The sequence below is a fragment of the Artibeus jamaicensis genome, unplaced genomic scaffold, assembly GCF_021234435.1.
Source record: "Artibeus jamaicensis isolate MK-2021 breed Jamaican fruit bat unplaced genomic scaffold, CSHL_Jam_final scaffold_1019, whole genome shotgun sequence".
Taxonomy (NCBI): domain Eukaryota; kingdom Metazoa; phylum Chordata; class Mammalia; order Chiroptera; family Phyllostomidae; genus Artibeus; species Artibeus jamaicensis.
The window spans coordinates 28,085,674-28,106,558 of record NW_026522025.1 but is presented as its reverse complement, the minus strand read 5'-3'; the positions used below and the strand labels follow the sequence as shown (position 1 = coordinate 28,106,558).

The 20,885-nt window shown below is 36.7% G+C and overlaps 1 pseudogene; it reads right to left on the bottom strand.

Annotated features, from left to right (window-relative positions):
* LOC119063061 (probable phospholipid-transporting ATPase IIB) overlaps positions 1-17,167 on the bottom strand; it is a 121,606-nt pseudogene extending 104,439 nt beyond the window's left edge.
* Between the last annotated feature and the right edge of the window lie 3,718 nt (positions 17,168-20,885).

Sequence of the window (20,885 nt, the reverse complement as noted above, 5' to 3'; positions counted from 1 at the left end):
GCAGATAGTTACCTACAAAGAAGTTTCCATAAGACTGTCAGCTGAATTCTCAAAAGATACTTTGCAGCCTAGAAGGGACTGGCAAGCAGTATTCAAAGTGATAAAACGCAAGGACCTACAACCTAATTACTCTATCCAACAAAGATATCATTTAGAATGGAACAGCAGATAAAGTGCTTCCCAGACAAGGTAAAGCTACAGGAGTTCTTCATCGCTAAGCCATTATTATATGATGTGTAAAGTGACTTACTTAAGAAGAAGAAGAACAAAACTATAAACATTAAACTGGCAATAAATTCACAACTATCAAAAACTGACTCTAAAAAACAAATTAAGCAAACAACCATAAGAGGAACAGAACCATAGATATGGAGATCATCTGGAGGGTTATCAGCTGGGAGGAGAAAGGGGAGGATAGAGAAACAGGGGCAGGGATTCAATATTACAAATTGGTAGGTGCAGAATAGACAGGGGGATATCAAAAACAGTACAAGAAATGGAGTAGCTAAAGAACTTATATGCATGACACATGGACATGAACTAAGGGGGTAGGATTGCCAGAGGGGATGGGGGGTACCTTGTGGAGAGGGGCAAATGGGAAAAAATTAGGACAACTGTAACAGTATAATCAATAACAATGTATTAACAATTTTTAATATACTAGCAAATATTTATTTCAAGAGATAAGTTTATTCTAAAGTTAATTTGAGAAATGTAAGAAAAACTAGTAAATATAAAACCTAACAAAGAAAACCCTACAGTTACTGCACTGTCACTAAATTAGTTAAAATAGGAAAACTGACACCACCAAAGATTAAGCAACATAATTCACGTACCTTAGGTAAAAGAATGGCAGTTCTTTACACAACTAAACATTCACCCCACACCCCCCAAATTTTACTCCTAGGTATTTATCCATAATAAATGAAAATATATGTCCTCCAAATAGTTCTTCAACAGAGTTCATTACAGCTTAATTCATAGTAACCAAAAACGGGAAACAGTCCAAGAGTCTATCAATAAAAAAGAGATGAAGGAAATGTGGTATATTTATACCATGGAATACTACTCAGCAATGAAAAGAAATGATCTACACATACATAAAACATGGATGACTATCAGCATATTGCTGAGTGAAAGAAACTTCATGCAAAGTTTATATGATGTATAATTCTATTTACACGAGCAAAACTAATTCATGGTTGGGAAAAAAATGAAAAGAGGACTTGCCTCTGGGGCAGCAGTGTGAGGGGAGATTTATTGAGAAAATAATGAGAGAACTTTACCAGATTGCAACATGTATGGATTGTGGGAACTTATTGGATGCTACTTGTGAGATCTGGCATTTCATTATTATAAAAAATTTACTTCAGAAAAGGAGAGTTCTAACGAATATTTAGCTCTATTTAATATTAGGAATGCTGGAGTATTTAAAAGGGTGGTAGTGATGTCTGCGATTCATTTTTGGATGCATCAAAGAACAAGATGGACTGATAGATCGATAGAAGAATCGGTAGATGGGTAAATATGTAATCAAATTTAGAAGAAAGTTAGTGTTAGTTACAGCATGGGCAGTGGTATAGAGATGTTTACTATAAAGTTCTTTCAAATTTTCTGAACATTTGAAAATTTTTATAAGATTAAAAGTTGTGGGTAAGAGGAGTAAAAAACAGTAAAAGGGCAGCAACCCCACCAGAAATGGAAACATCACACAGTACTTCTAAAATGTAACAAGAAATCTGTTACTGTTTCAAGAATACATATGCCAGTGGAATAGGAATTGAGTCAAGTACAGATGAAAGCTTTGTATAAGATGAAGGCGACCTTTCAAATCACAGAAATGATGGACATTTTAATAAATTGTGTTGCTACATGTAGATACCCATTGGATAACAGATAAAATTTGATCCATACCACCATACAGCATAAGTTTCTAGTGGATAAGTTATGTGTATTAGTCCAGGTTCTCCAGAGACACAGAACCAGCAGGGTATGCATATACACATAGAGAGAGATTTATTTTAAGGACTGGACTCATGCCATTGAGTAAGCTTTGTGAGCCCCAGATTTGATGGAGTGGTTGGCAGTTTGAGCCTTTGGGCAGTCTGCTGGCAGAATTCCTTTTTGTTTGGGGGAGGTAAGACTTTGTTCTATTAAGGCCTCTGGCTGGCTGCATGAAACACGCCCACATTATAGGAAGCAATTGTAAGTCCACTGATAGAAAAGTTAATCTCATCATCCAAAAAATGCCGTCACAGAAACATCTGGAATACTGTTTGACCAAATATCAGGGCATCATGGCCCAATCAATTTAAAACATAAAATTAATCATTAAAATAGGTAAATAAGCAAAAAATTGAAATCACATAATTACTTGAAGAAAACATGAGTATTTCATAACTGATAAATCTATATTTAATACAAGTAAAATACTAAACCATTTTACTATAGAAACATTTTTTTTCATGGCAAAAAGAAATTATAAGCAAATTCAAAAGGCAAATGACCAGGAAGGAAAGAACATTTGCAATATATATAGCACTTAAAGTGATAAGCTTTGCGATACATAAAAGCTCTTAAAAACTGAGGAGAAAAAGTCAAAACCAAATGAGAAGAATGAAATGAACAAATGAACAGTTCATGAGAAAACGTATAAAGTTTGCCCTTACATAATGGAACACACTCAAGCGTAATGAAAAAAATTAAAATCAAACTGTAAAGATGCAGCTTCTCATCTGTCGGGTTGAGAATATTCAAAAGCTTGAGAAAACATTACTTATGTAAGCTTCAGGGACACGAACTATCTATACTGTTGGTAAGGGTGTATCATGAGACAATTGCTACAAAGGGGAATTTGGTAACATATAACAACACTATGTACATTTACCTTTTAACTTACAGAAAATTTTCTTGGAGATACAGCTCCAAAAATGTGTGATGGGGGAACCTTATGTACCAGATTTTTTCATATCAGCATTATTTATAATAAAGAACATTGAAAACATCCTACATGCCCAATCATAGGAGAATTATTATCACAATCACATGACAGGGTACTCTACTGATGTTTAAAAAGTATCCTCATGAAAAGATGTTGTCATTTTCTACATATAGGTTTAAATTTAATTATAAATATAGAAAAACATCTATTTTTCTCAATGAAATATAGGAAGGATAAACCAAAATATAATAAATTGGCTTCCTACAGGTGGGTGTGAATATAGAAAGGTTGGAGAATGGCTACAAATATTCTTAATAAATCTCACACATTAGCATCCAGTCAGGAAAACAGAATCAACACAAATTGTATTGAGAATATAATGTACAAGCCTGTGCAGATTGATGTTGGAAGGATGCAAAGCAACCATGAAACACTGATGTTGTCTAGACACTCGAATTGCCTGAAGCGGCTTCCCCCCCAACCCACAGGCTGGGAGAACAAGGAAAGGGATGGAGGAGAGAATCCACAGAAAGACTGCATTTGTCTGAAAACAGGTAGTCCCAGATAGTCCTAGAATCTCAGGAGCTCTGAGAAAAGGCACCATGAACTGGGACTCAGACTGAAAACAGAGTTCTTACTGGCAACTCTGAAAGCCATGGAAGAGACTTCACATTGGAAAGCAACTGTTACTAGAAAGATCTTCCACTGCCTTGGTAAAGACTGTTGCTGGAGAAACTCAAAAAAAGATGAAGATGAACAGAAAGAAGCAAATTCTTTCTCCTTCGGCCTTTTCTTCTGCAGTCTCCTATGGCAGAACCTAACAGGACTACAGGTGCGGATATTGAGTGCCATCATCATAAAGGAGAATATGAAAGGGAGGGCTTGGAGCTAAGAGACAATAGCTTATCAACTAGTACAGCCCACTACTATGGCTACTCAGTATCCGTACACATATTTCTACACATAACTGAAATTCTACATAAAAGTAATAATTTCATAATTTTGAGAAATGTATTAAAATTGTATGTAGATACCCTCCATTTAAATATGATTTTTTTTCATTCTCCTACCAAATGGTAAACACAAAGTCTTCATTGTATAGACATAAATTTCTGGACAATGTAAATTATTCCCCAAAGGCAATCACTGTCAAACTTGAATATCAGGTCATCTAAAGAAAAAGAAACTTGCCATGAACAACCAATAATTCTTATATAAAATGAAAGAAGAAAGAAATGTTAAAAAAGTTGAACAATGAAAAAATTTTACATAATAATCAATAATGATATAACAAAACCATACAAATTAACTACATTCAGAAACAAATGTATCAAATGATAACATAATTACACAGAAATAGCAGAATAATTGAAGTGTCTTTGACCATAATATTTCAGCTGTTTACCATAAATATATTCTAACTACAGAGACAGCACAAATAGCTGGCTCTTTACTCAGGGAGGGTATGGTTTGGAATAGTGTATTTAAGCCTTTCAGTTAATAAGTTGACCATGATGATAATGATAGAGGAGGAAGAAGAGGAGAAGACAAAAGGATAGATAGGTAAATATATGGATAGACAGACAGTAAAGTGCAAACAATGAATAGATAGATTGATGTTATTTGAGAACCAGAGTTCTAAGAGAGCAAAGTATGAGAAAAGGGTGGAATGATCTTTGTGAGAACACCTGACTTTTGTTTTGTTTGTTTATATTCTTGTTTTTCTCAAAGAAATTCCATTGTTATTGGAATCTCAGTAACAAGAGCAAAATGGTACCAGATCTGGGCATGTAAACAACATTTGAAAGACTAACTGACTAAATGTGGGGAAATTTGAGCATATACCATATAATAATTTTAATAAATTATAACTTTTTAAATCCATGAATCTCTCCCTCTGCAAATAAATAAATAAATAAATAAATCAGGGGGGAAAAAGAAGGAAGCTTCTCTTTAAAGAAAAGTTTCAACTAATAAATGTGGAAGGAAAACCAGAAAACCACTATTTTGCAAATTCACAAAGTTATCTGCAGATTACATATTAATTAAAGGGTAATAGATACCTTCATAGTGAAAAAGTCTGACAGACACTATCTTAACTAAGTCATCACATTAACACTACTTAGAAAGAGGCAAAAGTACCTTATGTAATTAGACCTCCAGATAAAAGCCCTCAAAAGAGCGGACCCAGCTCAGTCTGTGGAGCAAGCCAGTGCCTCTTCCCACCCCTTCCCCAGGAACACTTTCCTTGCTTCTCTTTTTCTCTTAAGCCCCAAGCCCTCCCCTCCTTTTTGTGTCAGTATTACTTGTTTTCTGAGCCCATTTCTTCTAAGGCTGACTTCTTCTACCCCTGTGATTTTCTGAGTAAACTTTCTCTTATAGTTTGAGTCTCGACTCTGAATTCTTTATTAGCCAGAACTCAAGTACCAAGGTTTAGTCTGACTCTGCCTAACACCTAGTGCCATTTCACTACCAACACCACCACTCTCTCCACTGTCCTGAAATGTCTTGCCTCGCTCTATACATTATCCTTATTTTAGGAAGGAAGGAAGGAAGGAAGGAAGGAAGGAAGGAAGGAAGGAAGGAAGGAAGGAAGGAAGGAAGGAAGGAAGGAAGGAAGGAAGGAAGGAAGGGAGGGAGGGAGGGAGGGAGGGAGGGAGGGGATGGCAAGGGAGTGAGGGGAGGGAGAGAGGAAGGGAAGAAGGAAGAAAGAAAGCTATGAACCACTCAATGAAAATCAGGGCCTTTTACCTTAAAACAGGGAGGTCAAGAATTTCAAGAAAAAACTCACCCAACTTTATCTGATGCAAAGAGAGGAGCCTGTGGGGCACAATAGGCCCCTGCTAGTACCTAGCACAGGACCAGGTCTGCAAGGTGGTCTTGGTTGGGCTTCCATGGGATCCTGTTGCACTATGCCATGATAAGGCAACCTGAGTCACCAGAGTATCCAAGTCACAGCACCACATGTTGGCAGTGAAACAGCCCCAGGTATTAGACTGGTGAAGTCGGACAGGACCTTGGTTATTAGTTCTGGCTAAAAAAGAATTCAGAGCCCAGGCTCAAACAGTAAGACAAAGTTTATTTAGAAAGTCACAGAGGTAGAAGAAGTAAGCCAAAGAAGATATGAGCCCAAGGAACAAATTTCAAAGGCAAAAAAAAAAGCAGGGCCCTTAGAGCTCAGGAGAAACAGAACTTACCTGGGAGAAAGGTCAGGGGGGAAAGGTCAAGGTCAGGGGGAAAGGTGGGGGGAAAGGGGTGATGTGCTCCATAGAGAGTGCCATCTGTCTATCTATCTATATCTATCTATCTATCTATCTATCTATCTATCTATCTATCTATCTATCTATTCAACTCCCTTTCTCCTCCTCTTCCTCCTCCTCCATCATTATCATCTGATGCAAAGACCTGTGAAGGACACAGTATCACATATTTAGGATTATTTCTAAAAATGTTGAATACAAATTTACTCATGAGAAAACAATCAGACAAACCCAGACTGTTTTTCTGAACCATTAAAAAATGTCGATATTATATCATTTTAAAAAGAAGAAATTAGAGAAACTCATAAATTAGAGAAGACTAATAACTAAAATGTAATGTGGATTACATTTGTAAATAAACAAATTTATGTAATCCTTGGTGGATTCTCAGTGAGAGAAAAACAGCTATTAAAGACATTATTAAAACACTAGAAAATTAGAATATGGGTTGTATATTAGACAATTGTAAAGTGTCAATATTATATTCTTTGAGAGTGAAAATATCATTATGTTTATACTGCAGAATGCCCTTAATCTTGGGGAAAAAGTGCTGAGGTATTTCTGGGTGATGCATGGAAGACACATATATGCAAAACATATATAAAGATAAATGTGGCAAATGGTTGAATTTAAATAATGGTTATATGGCCATTCATTTTATTTCTTCATCTTTTCAAAGGCAACCATAAGACTAGAATAATGCTTCAAAACTGACCCAAGCTGGGCTAAAGGACAAGACCTTTTGTCCTGCCCCTCCATTAGCAGTCCTCGGATGGGGCTGCCCTGGAAAACCATGGATGTGGGCAGGCATTCTCCAGCTAAGGCAACCCTGGAAAGAGATTCCTGAAAGTTTTCTGTCTGCAGTTCTCCCAGCAGCTGGGCCAGTCAGTGCCTCTTACAAGGGCATCACATCACATTGTCCACTGTGGATACTGCAAGATACATAAGGAAACTTCAGAACTTACTGCCAGAGGAACCTTATTGCCCCAGCTAAAGAAAAACAAATTGAAAGGTGGATCCTCTGTGCTGATGTGACTCTTGATAACACACCACATTTTCTCCTAGTATTGTTATTGCTGCTGAGGATTTATTTCTGAAGCTATTCGTTTAAATCAACTCACACGTTTAGGTGATGCTAAAGAAACCAGCGCTCCTCATTCTGAAATTATGTACCTGGTTTAGCTGAAAGAAACATGGTAATACATAATCTCAACTGAAACCTAGTACAGCAATTTTCCTCTGAGAAGGCCACGATTAACCTTTAATGACCGTACTCATATAAGGAAATATCTTTAAGTACTATCAGAGTATTTCATTAAGTTCACTTAGCTCTTCAAGGTGCAAAAGGGCTTTTATCTTTAAAAAAGCAACACCCAATTAGAAATAAAGTTGCAAGAAAGGTACAGTTTAAGCTGCAAAACTGGCACAGCCATTGCAGGAAAGGCGTTTTGAAGGCTCTAGAAACCACTCAGTACAAATGAGAAACCGGAAACTGGACTCTTTCACATGAGACACTTCAAAGGTGCAATGGCCTTTTTGTTACAATGCTAATATATATTTTAAAAATATATTTTATTGAGCCCTGGCTGGTGTAGCTCAGTAGATTGAGCGCGGGCCTGCGAACCAGAGTATCGAAGTTCGATTCCCAGTCAGGGCACATTCCTGGGTTGCAGGCCAGTTCCCAACAGGGGACTCATGAGAGGCAACCATACATTGATGTTTCTCTCCCACTTTTTCTCCTTCCCTTCCCCTCTCTTGAAAAATAAATAAATAAAATGTTTAAAAATATATATACATATATATTTTATTGATTATGCCATTACAGCTGTTCTATTTCCCCCTTCATTCCCCTCCACCCTGCACACCCCTCCCCCACCATTCCCCCCCTTTAGTTTATGTCCACATGTCTCAAGTTCTTTAGATTCTATATCTCCCATAATTTTCTTGCCCTCCCCCCATCTATTTTCTATCTACGGTCTATGCTATTTATTTTCTGTACCTTCTCCCCCCTTCTCCTCCTCCCACTCCCCTGTTGCTAACCCTCCATGTGATTTTCATTTCTATGGTTCTACTCCTGATCTAGCTGTCCTCTTAGTTTGCCTTTATTTTAGGTGTGGTTGTTAATAACTGTGAGTTTGCTGTCCTTTCACTGTTCATCTTTTTAATCTTCTTTTTCTTAGGTAAGTCCCTTTAACATTTCATATAATAAGGGCTTGGTGATGATGAACTCCTTTAACTTGATCTTATCTGAGAAGCACTTTATCTGTCCTTCCATTCTAAATGAAAGCTTTGCTGGATAGAGCAACAATTCTAATATTTATAAAGGGGATGTGTGTGTGTGTGTGCCCATGTGCATATTGTTCCTGCTGGTTCAGAAGGATAGGGTTAAAAAACGTCAGCTTGTCAATGACGGTCACAATTGCAAATGTTCAATTGTTTTGTCCCTGGAGTGTACACTGTTACCTCATCCTGGAAATTCCAAGTTTGAGACTCAGAATACAACTTTCAGACAATGTCTGCCACCTAAAAATGAATTAACGTAGCATTATAGGTAATGTACGGAAAACTGTAAGACTGGGGCGAGTGCCCAAAGAGCCAATGTCAGACTGAGTATCCAGTATATCTCTTTATTTAGAAAACAGCGTAATGCCTGATGTGTTATAGGTATGCAGTATGTATTCATTGTATGAATTTCAATGTCTCCTCCCATGCCTTAGGAGGTATAAAAATAATGTTACTGATTAAATTCTCTGTATGTTCTGGGCAATTTTAATGGGTAGACTTTAATAAACAGGACCTTAGTTACTTACAGTTAACTACTAATATTTTGATCTTCACAATCTCCACTAAATAAAAATTTGCCTAGATTATTGGAAAATATTGCTCGTCTTTGTTTGAGAAAATATAATATGATTTTAAAAATCAACAAGCAGCCTGGCTGGTGTAGCTCAGGGGATTGTGTGTGGGCCTGCGAACTAAAGTATCGCAGTTTGATTCCCAGCCAGGACACATTCCTGGGTTGCAGGGGCCAGTTCCCAACAGGGGACCCATGAGAGGCAACCATACATTGATATTTCTCTCCCTCTCCTTCCCTTCCCCTCTAAAGATAAATAAACAAAATATTTGAAAAAAATCAACAAGCACACTGAAGTCTACTACATATCTTAGTCCAGTCAGTCTGCACGCCATTTCTCATCATGCTATCCATGTAGAATATCTACCTATTTTTCCCCTCGAAAATCCTATGGGAGTAGGGGAAAGCTTTCTGATTATTTTTCAGCCTGATAGCAAATGTGCATAAGACCATACTTAGAGGTTGTCAAATCGAAACAATTTCCCAGTTTACCTTAAAGCAGCTGCTTATATAAATTGAAGAACTGTGTCTGCAGGGGGATAGAAAGGGAAAAAAGTCAATAGATTAAACCATTCCTGGATAAACATACCTTAAAACAAGTTGCGAAAGCTATCAAAAGGTTAATATTTATGAGATAGTTATTGTTTTAACCATAAATTCTAGAACTACTGAGGTTGAAAAATAGTCCTAGGATAATTGGAGATTTTTCTTACTTTCTAAATTCATTTGATAATACCTTGACAGGAACAGAGAAATGAGAAGTTTGAATTTAAATATAAAAGTCTTTTTTTATTCCTTTCTCCCTCTCCCTCTTAAAGTTTCCCAATATGGTACTTGTTCCAGTGCGTTTGATTTTATTTAGAAATATTTTTTGTAGTTTCTGTGTTTTTTTTTCTCCTCCTTGAGACACTCATTTTGAATCTCTGTCAGGAAGCTAAAGTCTTATCTCTAAATGAGAAACATACCCAAGAAATGTAGCCAAGGTTGAACTTCAGTGAACTGGCGGTTCTAGTGTCATGAAATTCTGTCAAATGTTAACAGAACTAATAGATAGGATTATTCAGGAAGCATTCAAATCATAGCACTTTCTATCAGTCTTGGATAATAGCCCAACCCTGTGATCCATCAACATACTAAAGTACAATGGTGAGCCCCCGAGGAAAAACCGTGCCACTTAGGCCAGTACGATAAAGTATGCATTGCTGGATTTTGAGCATGTCTCAACTTTCTGATTGTGTTTTTTTCTGAAGCTCCTGCATGGCAAATATAAAAAGTAATGGGCAATAAAAACTTTCATTCAATACATGAAAATAGTTTTCATTAAAGTGATGGTATGGTTGCTAGACAGTCCTCTTTTCACAGGTTAAGAAAGAAAAGCCAATAAAAATTATATAGGCTTTTCTTTATCCAAATGTTCTACATAGAAACACAATAACTGTTATTTACTAGTTCAACCACAGCAGTAAATGCATATTTTTAAAAAGTCTTTTCCATTTTATGTGTCGACACCCTGGCATTTCCTGAAAGATAAATATGTAATATACACAACATACAACAGTATTACTTACCACAGGATGGTCTGATTGACTTAAATAATGGTGGTAAAATCTGGAAATCAACATTCAAGGGGCAGTGGATGCCTTGATTTCTTGCCACAGTTTATAGGGTTCGAAGGGCTGTCACTTTTCATGAACTAAAACTCACCTTCCATATGCCTCCTTCTTTCCTCTACTAATATCTCCTGAATTCTTGAATGTTCAAGGCTGGAAAGGTAGAGCCGTGAACAGAGACTGGGAAGCAATAACAATTCAAAGAGAATTCTAGGGCTATTTTTATTCCAGCCCTGATAGGCCTGCCCAGTAACAAATGGTTCCATGGCTACTGATCTTGGTCCGAGCCATTCTTTATGCTATTGTGAGGCAAGATATGGAGCCCAGAAAAGCTGCCATCAGCAAGCAGGTGATGACATTAAAAAGCCAAGTAACAAAGGCCTGCTCCAGAGAGGGCTGCAAGCAAAACGGCTGCTCCATCCCAGTCCTAAACCATAACAAAGGGGTTTACAGCAGTGTTTTCAGACACACTCACAGGTGCTGAAAGCTCTGGGACAACAGGGTCCATTTTAAGTGCTGTTCACTTGTGTTGTCTGCATTCACTGCACCTAGCGCAAGCTTGAGACAGTAAATCAATGCCCAAAAAATGAATGGACCCACACTCAAGAATCTCTGTTACCACCTGGTTGGGTCTCTTCCTTCTTCCAATAGACCCAGCAGTGATAAATAGCCCAGCCAAAAATATAAATTAGCATAACCTCATAGTGCTTCAAGATAAAGCTGTTAATGTTATACAACTTGAAATCAAAAGCACAATATAGTGTTTAGAAATCAAATTCTTCTTCCTTTGAGTGTATTATCAGAGTTCTTCAAAAATTTAAAACTTGCCCTGGCTGGTGTAGCTCAGTGGATTGAGCGTGGGCCTGCAAACCAGAGTATCGTGGTTCAATTCCCAGTCAGGGCACATGCCTGGGTTGCAGGCCAGTTCCCGGAAGGGGACACACAAGAGGCAACCATACATTGATATGGTCTCTCCTTCTCTCCTTCCCTTCCTCTCTAAAGATAAATAAATAAAATCTTAAAAACAATTTTTAAAACTCCTTCACTAGTCAATAGGGATTTAGGTTTTGATCTCAGTACTAATTGAAAAACTTAGAAAATTGTTGTAACCAAAATAATGATTAGAATTTAAAGACCTTAAGCTGAAAATCAAATCACAGAATAAAATTTAAATAAAAGAGAATAAAATATTTAAGTAAAATGAAAATATATATTTGTAATACAACTTATTTGATAAATCACAATACAAATATAACTTGATATTTATTTGGAGCATTGAATCAAATTTACAATTCACAATTAGTTGAATTACATTCCTTGTATTTACTAAAAAAATAATTTTTTCTTTCTTCTTATTTCTCAACTCATACCTTACATGATCATGTTTCCTATCTTTCTATTTGCCTTAATTCTACCTTGCTATATAGCACCTGTATTTAGAAAGGTGTTTTTCTGCTCTCTTCTTATCTTACTCAGGTAATTTCATTTACTCTCATAGCTCTAACTCTTAACTTGCCCATATTCTTATATAATTTCAAACTAATATAATCCAAGATCTCTCTCTTTTCAGAAAATCAGGTTTGCATATCTACTTAGACATTTCTATTTGGATGTTCTATAGAACTTAAACTCCCCACATTAAAGCTGATCACAATGGCCCCTGCTTAAATCTCTAAATCATAATACCCTCCCTATATTTCTTATCTCAATATCTACTGTTACTCCAAATAGTGCAAAATCAACATCAACCAATTTCCCTTCCTGACTCTCTACTTACAATTTAATAATCAAGTTCTATAAATCTACCTTGTAAAGTTTTGCCTAATTTAGCCACTTGTGACTCAGCTCATCATTGTACCTAGTTTGGCTGACTGTTTGCACTGTTAACCAATCTCTCTGTGTCTCTCTGGATCTGATCTTGCCTCTGTCACTGGCCCATCTTTTACTGTGTAGCCAGAATGTCTTTACAAAGGGTGAATCTGATCACTGTAGCCCATAGAATTCTTCAATGGCTCCCCAGTGTCCTAAGATTTGAAATTTAGATGCACAATTGGACATCCAAGCATTTTATGATCTTTCCCATTCCTTTCATTCCCTGACTAAACTTAAGCAATACTGAATTGCTGAAGTAAGTCCATTGCTCTTATGTTATAGACCGAACTGTGCCCCCTCCAATTCCCACGTTGAAGTCTTAACCTCTGATGTGTCTACAGATAGGTCTTTTAATGACATAATTAAGGTTAAATAAGGTCTTGGCATGGGGCCCTTATCCAATAGGACCAATGTTTTTATAAGAGGAGAAGGAGACACCAGGAGTATACACAAACAGAGGTAAGGTCAAATGAGGACAGGTGGAGTGGGTGACTATCTGCAAGCCAAAGAGATAGGCCTCACAGAAACCACCCAGGACAGCACCTTGATCTTAAACTTCCATCCTTCAGAACTGTGAAAAAATAAATTTCTGTTCTTGAAGCCACTTACGTGTGGTATTGTTTGGCTGCTCTAGCTGACTAATATACCTTCCTTCCATTCCAAGCCTAGAAATACCCCTTTCTGCAACCTGTCTGCACTTCCCCAATGGAGAAGCTAATTCCTTGTAGTCTGTTCAGCCTCAGTGAAACTACTAACACATCTAAAAATCTTAATTCCTCTTCTAGGCAACATTGGATCAGTTGCTCCTCATAGATGAAAGACACTGTGGTCCCTTATTATATTTAAATGGCCTAGATTTAAAATTCTACCAAAAGGCAAATTATTTTCAAGCAGGAAATGTATTTTATACATTTTTTTGTAACCAGGGCCTAAGATAGGTACTGAAGTTACATTTGTTAAATAAAAGAATGAACAGTATTTAGCACCTAGTAGATGTTTGAAAACTGATAAAGACAATTTCTGTCAAAAGCTTTCACTGAAATTGAGGAAAACTTCAAGTGACTACACCCAAAGAGCCAAGAGGAACTGCAAAAGCTCAGTATAAAATCAAGTCAAGGGAAAACCTAGCCCTTCAGTTTGATGTCTAGACATGTGTGTAGCACAGGATACATAAACAATAACAAGAAACATGGCAAAGAACAGATCAGATAGCATATTCGGAATAGACTCAGACATAAGTAATGGTTCTACATCAAATAGCCTTGTGCATTTGTACAAGGGTACAAATTTCATCACCTTGGTTTCTTTTTTCTCCTCTACACATTTAGGAAAAGTGGTTATAAAATAAACCTTTTAAGATTTCATGAGATATTTCATGTTTGGTCCTCCTAATGGTTCTATTATGTCTCTTCAAAGGGGCACTTTTCTACCGGAGAAAACTTGAAAGAGCAGAACATTTATTCCAAAAGCAATTTCCTTCCCCAGTTATTTTCTGTATTCTTTTGGCAGTGTTTTTTGACACTTTTACTTGAACAAGAGTTTATTTGGTCCCAAACCAGTCTCTCTTGCTGCTTGAACCTGTAGTCAAGTCTCAGACCTCTGTGGGGGGGCCTGATATGCTGCCATGGAAATGATTGCAAACAAGTGTGTATTTTATTGCAAAAGTGGTCACATACTTACAAAGAAAAAAATGTAAAAACAAACTCTTAAAAATTGTATGTAAAAACATATTTTGTTCCTTTCTCTTGATCCATTCAAACAAATTAAATAGTTTCCCATATAGAACTATTCATATTTATAGGAAAATGTTAAAAACAGAGATAATGGTGATGATGAAAATGATAAATACTTATAAATATATATTAGAAGTATTATAAATCCTTATAGATATATAAACCAACAGGTTGGTTTACAACAACACTGAGAAGAAAGAAGGATTAATTTTAATATCCTCATTTTACAGATATGAAAACAGACTCAGAAAAATATGCAGTGACATCATAGAAATGTTTGGTGCCAGGTCCCTTCTTTTGCAATCAACAAACCTGATGCAGATGACTTGACCAAGGTCAGACATCTAGTAAGTGGCGAGCCTCTCTCCTGACTGCTGGGTGGACACAGCCGTTCAGGCAACTGGGCTCTTCTGATCCACAAGTTCTACACCAAGAATAAAGCCAGTGTCAGAAAAGGTGTCTTTATTGTTTTTTTGACCAAAATTTGTAAGAGTCCAGAGTAACCAAATGGCCCCAAGTAGCCCTGGTTGTTAGTAAAAGGAGCCTTCCTGGAAAGTTCATACGGCAATTAACAAAACAAATGTGTAGAAGATTAAGACCTTCAAGCATCTTTTGTGGTCTCCCTGTGGCCCCCTCTACCTGGTTGTCAACACAGTGCTTCCTGCTTCTCAGGACCCTGGGATTTCTCTCTCCAGGAGAGCACCTATACACGTAGGTTTTTCAGTTTTCTCCAGCTTTGTATCTTTACCCTCATACTCATCACACTCCTAATGGAGTTTTTTTTTTGAAAAAAAGCTTCTAGGAAAGGAAAACAAGAAAACTAGCTCCTTATTAGACTAGTCATGGATTCATTGTGTCCAAAGGCTATTTGAATAAAACAAAATTCCACAAGCATCCATGGGATATTTTTATGTATTCACAAAATGATTTTAAACTATACCACCAGTAGCTTGAGAGAAATGATGTGATTTTTGAAAATTGTGTATATTTCTTACATATGGAAAGTTATATAACAAGCTTGTTTCTGTTTTAACTGAATTCCAAATCTGTTCCTTTTTTAGTCCCTTAATTTTCTCTGTTCTCTCTCAAACCCTTACCACAACTTCAGAGCTTAACTTCTAATCTTGAGTCTTCCTCACAACATCCAAATCATAGGGGTGTCAGAAGAAGAAGAGGAAGAGAAAGAAATTGAAAACTTAAAAATAATCAAGAATTTCCCCAACTTGGCAAAGGAAATAGACTTGGAGGAAATCCAGGAAGCCCAGAGTCCTAAAGAAGTTGGACCCAAGAAAGCACACACCAAGGCACATCATAATTACATTTCCTGAGATTAAAGTTAAAGAGAGCATCCTAAAAGCACCAAGAGAAAAGGAGACAGTTACCTACAAAGGAGTTCCCACCAGATTATCAGCTGATTTCTCAAAAGAAACCTTGCAGGCAAAAAGGGGCTAGAAAGAAATATTTGCACTCCTGAAAGGCAAGGACTTCAATTCGAGATTACTCTATCCAGCAAAGCTATCATTTAGAATGGAGGGGCAGATAAAGTGTTTTCCAGATAATGTCAAGTTAAAGGAGTTCATCATCACAAAGCCCTTATTACCTGAAGTGTTAAAGAGACTTATCTAAGAAAAAGAAGATGATCAAAATTATGAACAAAAATTAATAACCAACTCACAACTATCAATAACTGAATCTAAAAAAAGAGAAAAAAAACAAGCAAAAAACTAGAACAGAAAAAAAAAGAACAGAATCACAGAAATGGAGATCCCACTGAGGGTTATCAAGGAGGAGGGGGAGAGATAGAATGGGGAAAAAAGGTACAGAGAATAAGAAGCATAAATGGTATGTAGAAAATAGAGAGGGGGAGGTTAAGACTAGTGTAGGAAATGGAGAAGCTAAAGAACTTGTATGTATGACCCGTGGACATGAACTAAGGGAAGGAATGCTGGAGGGAGGGGGAGTGCAGGGCGGAGGGGAATAAAGGGCAGAAATAAAATGGGACAACTGTATAGCATAGTTAATAAAATATACTTTAAAAAAAGAGTCTTCCAAACAATCAGGCAGTTTTCCAACTAGAACAGCAAGAGCAATCATTGCAGCCCCTTCCTGGTTGCAATGAAGAGGCCCACCTCTCTGGCTACTTAGGTTCCTCTATGAGGTTTAAAAATCTTTTCCCTTTCTAACCAACCATTTCTGCCAAACCAGCTTGGATCACATCAGATAAGAAATAATCACCATTTTGTTCTCCAAACACACATTCCGTCACTCATCAGAGTCCACCTGCCACATAGATGTGGATTCTGGGAAGGAAAAGGGCACCCCCATAATTCCGGTTCCATGGTAATACTATCGTTATGAAAAGACAACACAGGTGCTTTAGCTTTTCACTGACAGATTCCTGGTCCTCTACCACCAACCGTTCCCCAGAGTCAGCCTCAGCTTTTGAATCTCCTTCCTCCACTCACCCTTCCTACCTCATCCTCCCCTCCCCCTTCCCTTCCTTTAGCCTGTTCAAACAGTGCTGCCAGTGTTTGTTCTCTGAATGGAGTTTTAAGGCTGCAGTCCCTAGGTATCTCAAGCTAAAATTCCTGGGGCAGAGAACATTTATAGTTCAGCACATGTTTTCATAGTCGATGGGAAAAAAATTCTTCCTCTACTCCTAATGGACTTCCCTCCATAATATGCTTCATGGCACCCTTGGATGTGTGGGGAGACTGACATTGCCAGAATATTTCTTTTTTACGGCTTTTGTTGCTTTGACAGCCTTGATTTTATGGCAACTTTAATCATGTGTGTCCTATTCCTTCACCTCTGGCATTTTGCAAATATTCCATTTCTCTATCGCTGGAACCGTAACTGCCTTCGACAAATTGTGATTCATCAAACTCTTTCGCCATGTCCTTCTACGCTATCCACAGGGGAAGCCCCAGAGGAAACTGCATCAAGCAAACAAGGCGATGTTAAATGCTCGTGAGTGAGGAAATCTATTAATTAAAAAGGGGAGGAGAGAGGGGAGGGGAAGGAAGAAAAATTATGTGTATAAGTTAATGCAGCCCCAAGACACTGGCAGTAACTTATGTGCTGACACTTTAAACAGGCTTTATGAGTCTGTTTACTCTATTCACGACTATTCAAGAAAAAAAATGCACTATCAAGTGTGTAACAACACCATGTATGTGTGTTATCTTAAAGATACAATGAACCAATAAATCATACCTGAGCTTTAACGATACTGTATTTCCCTTTCTTGTTTATTCATAGCATAGTGGAAGTGGAAAGGAAAAAGAGCGGGAGATGGAAAGGATCAAATAGGTTATCCATTCAGTCTTGCTCTGACAGAGACTCCGTCTAGAGCAATACATCTTAGGGTTTGTCATCTGGAAATTACTGCCTTCTCTGTGTCATAGCTTTCAGCCACTTTTCTTAGCAGTTTATTTCTGAATAGTGGAGTTCTTAGGCTCCGGTTGTTTTCCCTTAAAACAAGAACTAAAATTTAACTTTGCTAATTTTCTGACCCTCTTTCTCATTCTAATTCTCTGGACACTATGTAAAATTTTCTTTCGCTATGAACATTTATATTTTTTAATATTGCTTGGATGACTCCCTAGTTCCTGGTTCTCATACAATATAAATCTAGCAGCTGGGTCTCCTCCTTTCCTAAGGAAATATATATTGCCTACATATGCTATCCTTAGGAAATATGTATTGCCCCTCCCCCAAGCCAACTGTATTGTGCATACTATTTCCCCAAGAGGGTAAGATTAAGACAATGTCCAGAATTTCTCAAAAAGAAATGCCTCTTCCTTGCCACCCTGTTCCTAGCACTCTTAGAACTAGGGAGAGATTTGCCCATGAGTCTCTGCAGCTTTCTCCCTTCACCCTAGCTGCCATTTCTGCCAATTGAACATCTGTATTCCTGATTAATTTGTCCCACTTTGCACTTAAATCTTACTTAGCTGTAAGCCCTATTTCTGTTCCAAGACAGTGTGGTCTATTTTTATGATTCTCTTTTTTTCTTGCAAATATTGACATTGCTTTCAAATTTCATTAAAGTGCTATTTACTCCCTTTTATAGATCATTAAAGATTTTTTCATTGTGAGTGAAGTTAATATTGCAGTTTACTAACTGCCTCTTCAAAATGATCAATTCATAGCCATTTTAAAACACTGTGATGTCTTGTTTACTAAAGCTAAGCCAGTTTTCAGGTTGTTGGCTTGAGACCGACACAAAAAAGTAAAAAAAAAAAAAATGTGATATTACATAATAGTTTATAAAACATGCAATCATTATTAATGACTAAGAAATGTTTTAGAATTTAGAATTTGTGACATTGATGCAAAAAGATATAGATTATAAGTATCAATAGTTTATTCACTTTTTACCTCCAGATCTGGCAAAAAGATGTTCACAAAATACATAATCGAATGTATATTTTTATATGATACATTATCTGTTTAGAGCCAAATAATTTTAAGCATGTTAATTTTGCTACACAATTTAACTTCACAAACATGAAATCAAGGGTTAGAAAATGCCTGTGTAGATGTCCAGAAATTATGCTCTACAATTTATATGAATCAAGTGTAACCCTTGCAAGATGCTTGCAAGTCAAAGAGGCTATCCAAGGTACAAGAAGGTAACTTGCCTAAGAACTCAAAAAATGATTAAAGGAAAGAGACAGAATTAAAATGCAGGCATACCTTTCCAACATTTGGGAGGATATGCAGAATATAAATTGAAGTAAAAAAATCAGAGCTGGGAGTCAAACGCCGAAGCTCTGTTAGTAATCCTGGTATGCACGATGATACAGACACATGAAACATCATGGCAGTACTGGGAACATGAGAAATTAACGATAAGTCTGAGGGGGCACAGCAGTGATGGTGGTGGGACAGTGACCTGGAGGGCCTGATCATGAAGACCTTGCTCTTTGCAGCCAGAAATGGTTTCAAGTTTATTTTATCCTTTTGGGAAACCAAATTACTGGAGAGCTTCAAGCAACAAGATTCTAGGGACTTTTCTGGCTTGTAGCATCAAGACCTGATTTGAAGGAAATTAGAGCTGGTAAGGAAACCTGCTAAGAGGGATTCTTCAATAGTCCAGGTACAGGATGGGGAGTCTTTGAAACTGAGGCAGGGGCAGCGAGAGCAGACATAGTCAGTAATGCTAATTTGTACCATAATAAGTAATTCATTTTTGGAGGAGAGAGAAGAAAAGGGAGACTCACTGGTAACTGACTACGCGGCATGCCCTCCATTGACACAGAAATGCAGAACTCAGAAACTATTACAGAAGAAAAAATTTATTGTTATATATGAGGGGAAGGGAGGGATGAGCTGGATGAGGTTGTTTGGAAATCGTTAAGTTCAATTTGGTGCATGTTGAGTTTGATGGATACATCCAATTTAGTAGAATATTGATGGTTTTAAGATCATGGGATTGGATGAGATTGCTCACAAATAATATAAAAAGTTCTTTACTCAACTCTGAGAAATTTTCAAAAATATACCTAGGACCAACCTTAGATACTTAAATTTAGTAGCTCTGATATGAAGCTAAGGCCAATAAAAACCACCCAATCAACTAACCAACAAAACCTCTGGCCAGGCTAACAAAACACATCTGTGGGATCTCTGCTGGGTAGATAGAGCCTGAAAGGGTCTAGGTTACCAGTTTCACTATTTTTAAACAAAGTGTGTTACAACTTTGATTTACAACTTATTGGTTGCTCATAAAATCAATTTAATAGGTTATAACAAATTTTTAGGGAAATTTAGCACAATGGAAAATATCAGAGCCAATTGCACATAGAAGAATAAGTACTCTGTTTAATACTTTTATATATGTTTTATATGTACATATTATATAGATACATCATGTACTGGTTTATAATATAAAATTAATCTTCTCTTTCACAGTTAAAAGTGTTTAAAGTCATTGCTATAGATGACAAAAAATTAAGACAAAATGTTAAAATCATTTTGTAATGTCAAAATGGTCAAATTCTAAGAAAAAAATAACAACCAGATATTAAGAGACATGATTCTATTTCTAGCTTCATTACCTGTACATTGTTGGTTCCTGTGCTAGTCAAGATCTCGAAATGACTTTATTATTTCTAAACAGAGAACATAATAGCACTTGTAAACTACCTCACTGACAGCAATTTAATAAGACCATTTGTGTCAAGTGCTTTAAAATCTGACAGAAATAGACTATTAAAAAACCACATGAGTTTGTGTAACTTTTGAAAAAATATAATATTTACTTGAAACAACTCTTCTTTAACTCATGAGATTCATTGCATAACTTCTTACCATTAAGTAACAATTTTAAAGTATTAAAAACATTTACAAAAATGTTCACATATATAATAAATTCAGTTCCAAAGGGAACTTTATGAGGTAGTTGGGACAAATTGCTATACGCACACTTTTCAAATGAGAAACTCAGTCTCAGAAAGATTACATGATCTATTCAAGGTAACCACAACATAATACCTCTCAAATATTATCAGATAGTTCTGGCAAAATAATAATTGCTTCATTTTATATTTAACATGCATATTAATCAATTTTTATGAAGCTGATGATCTCATGACATCTTACTTCTAT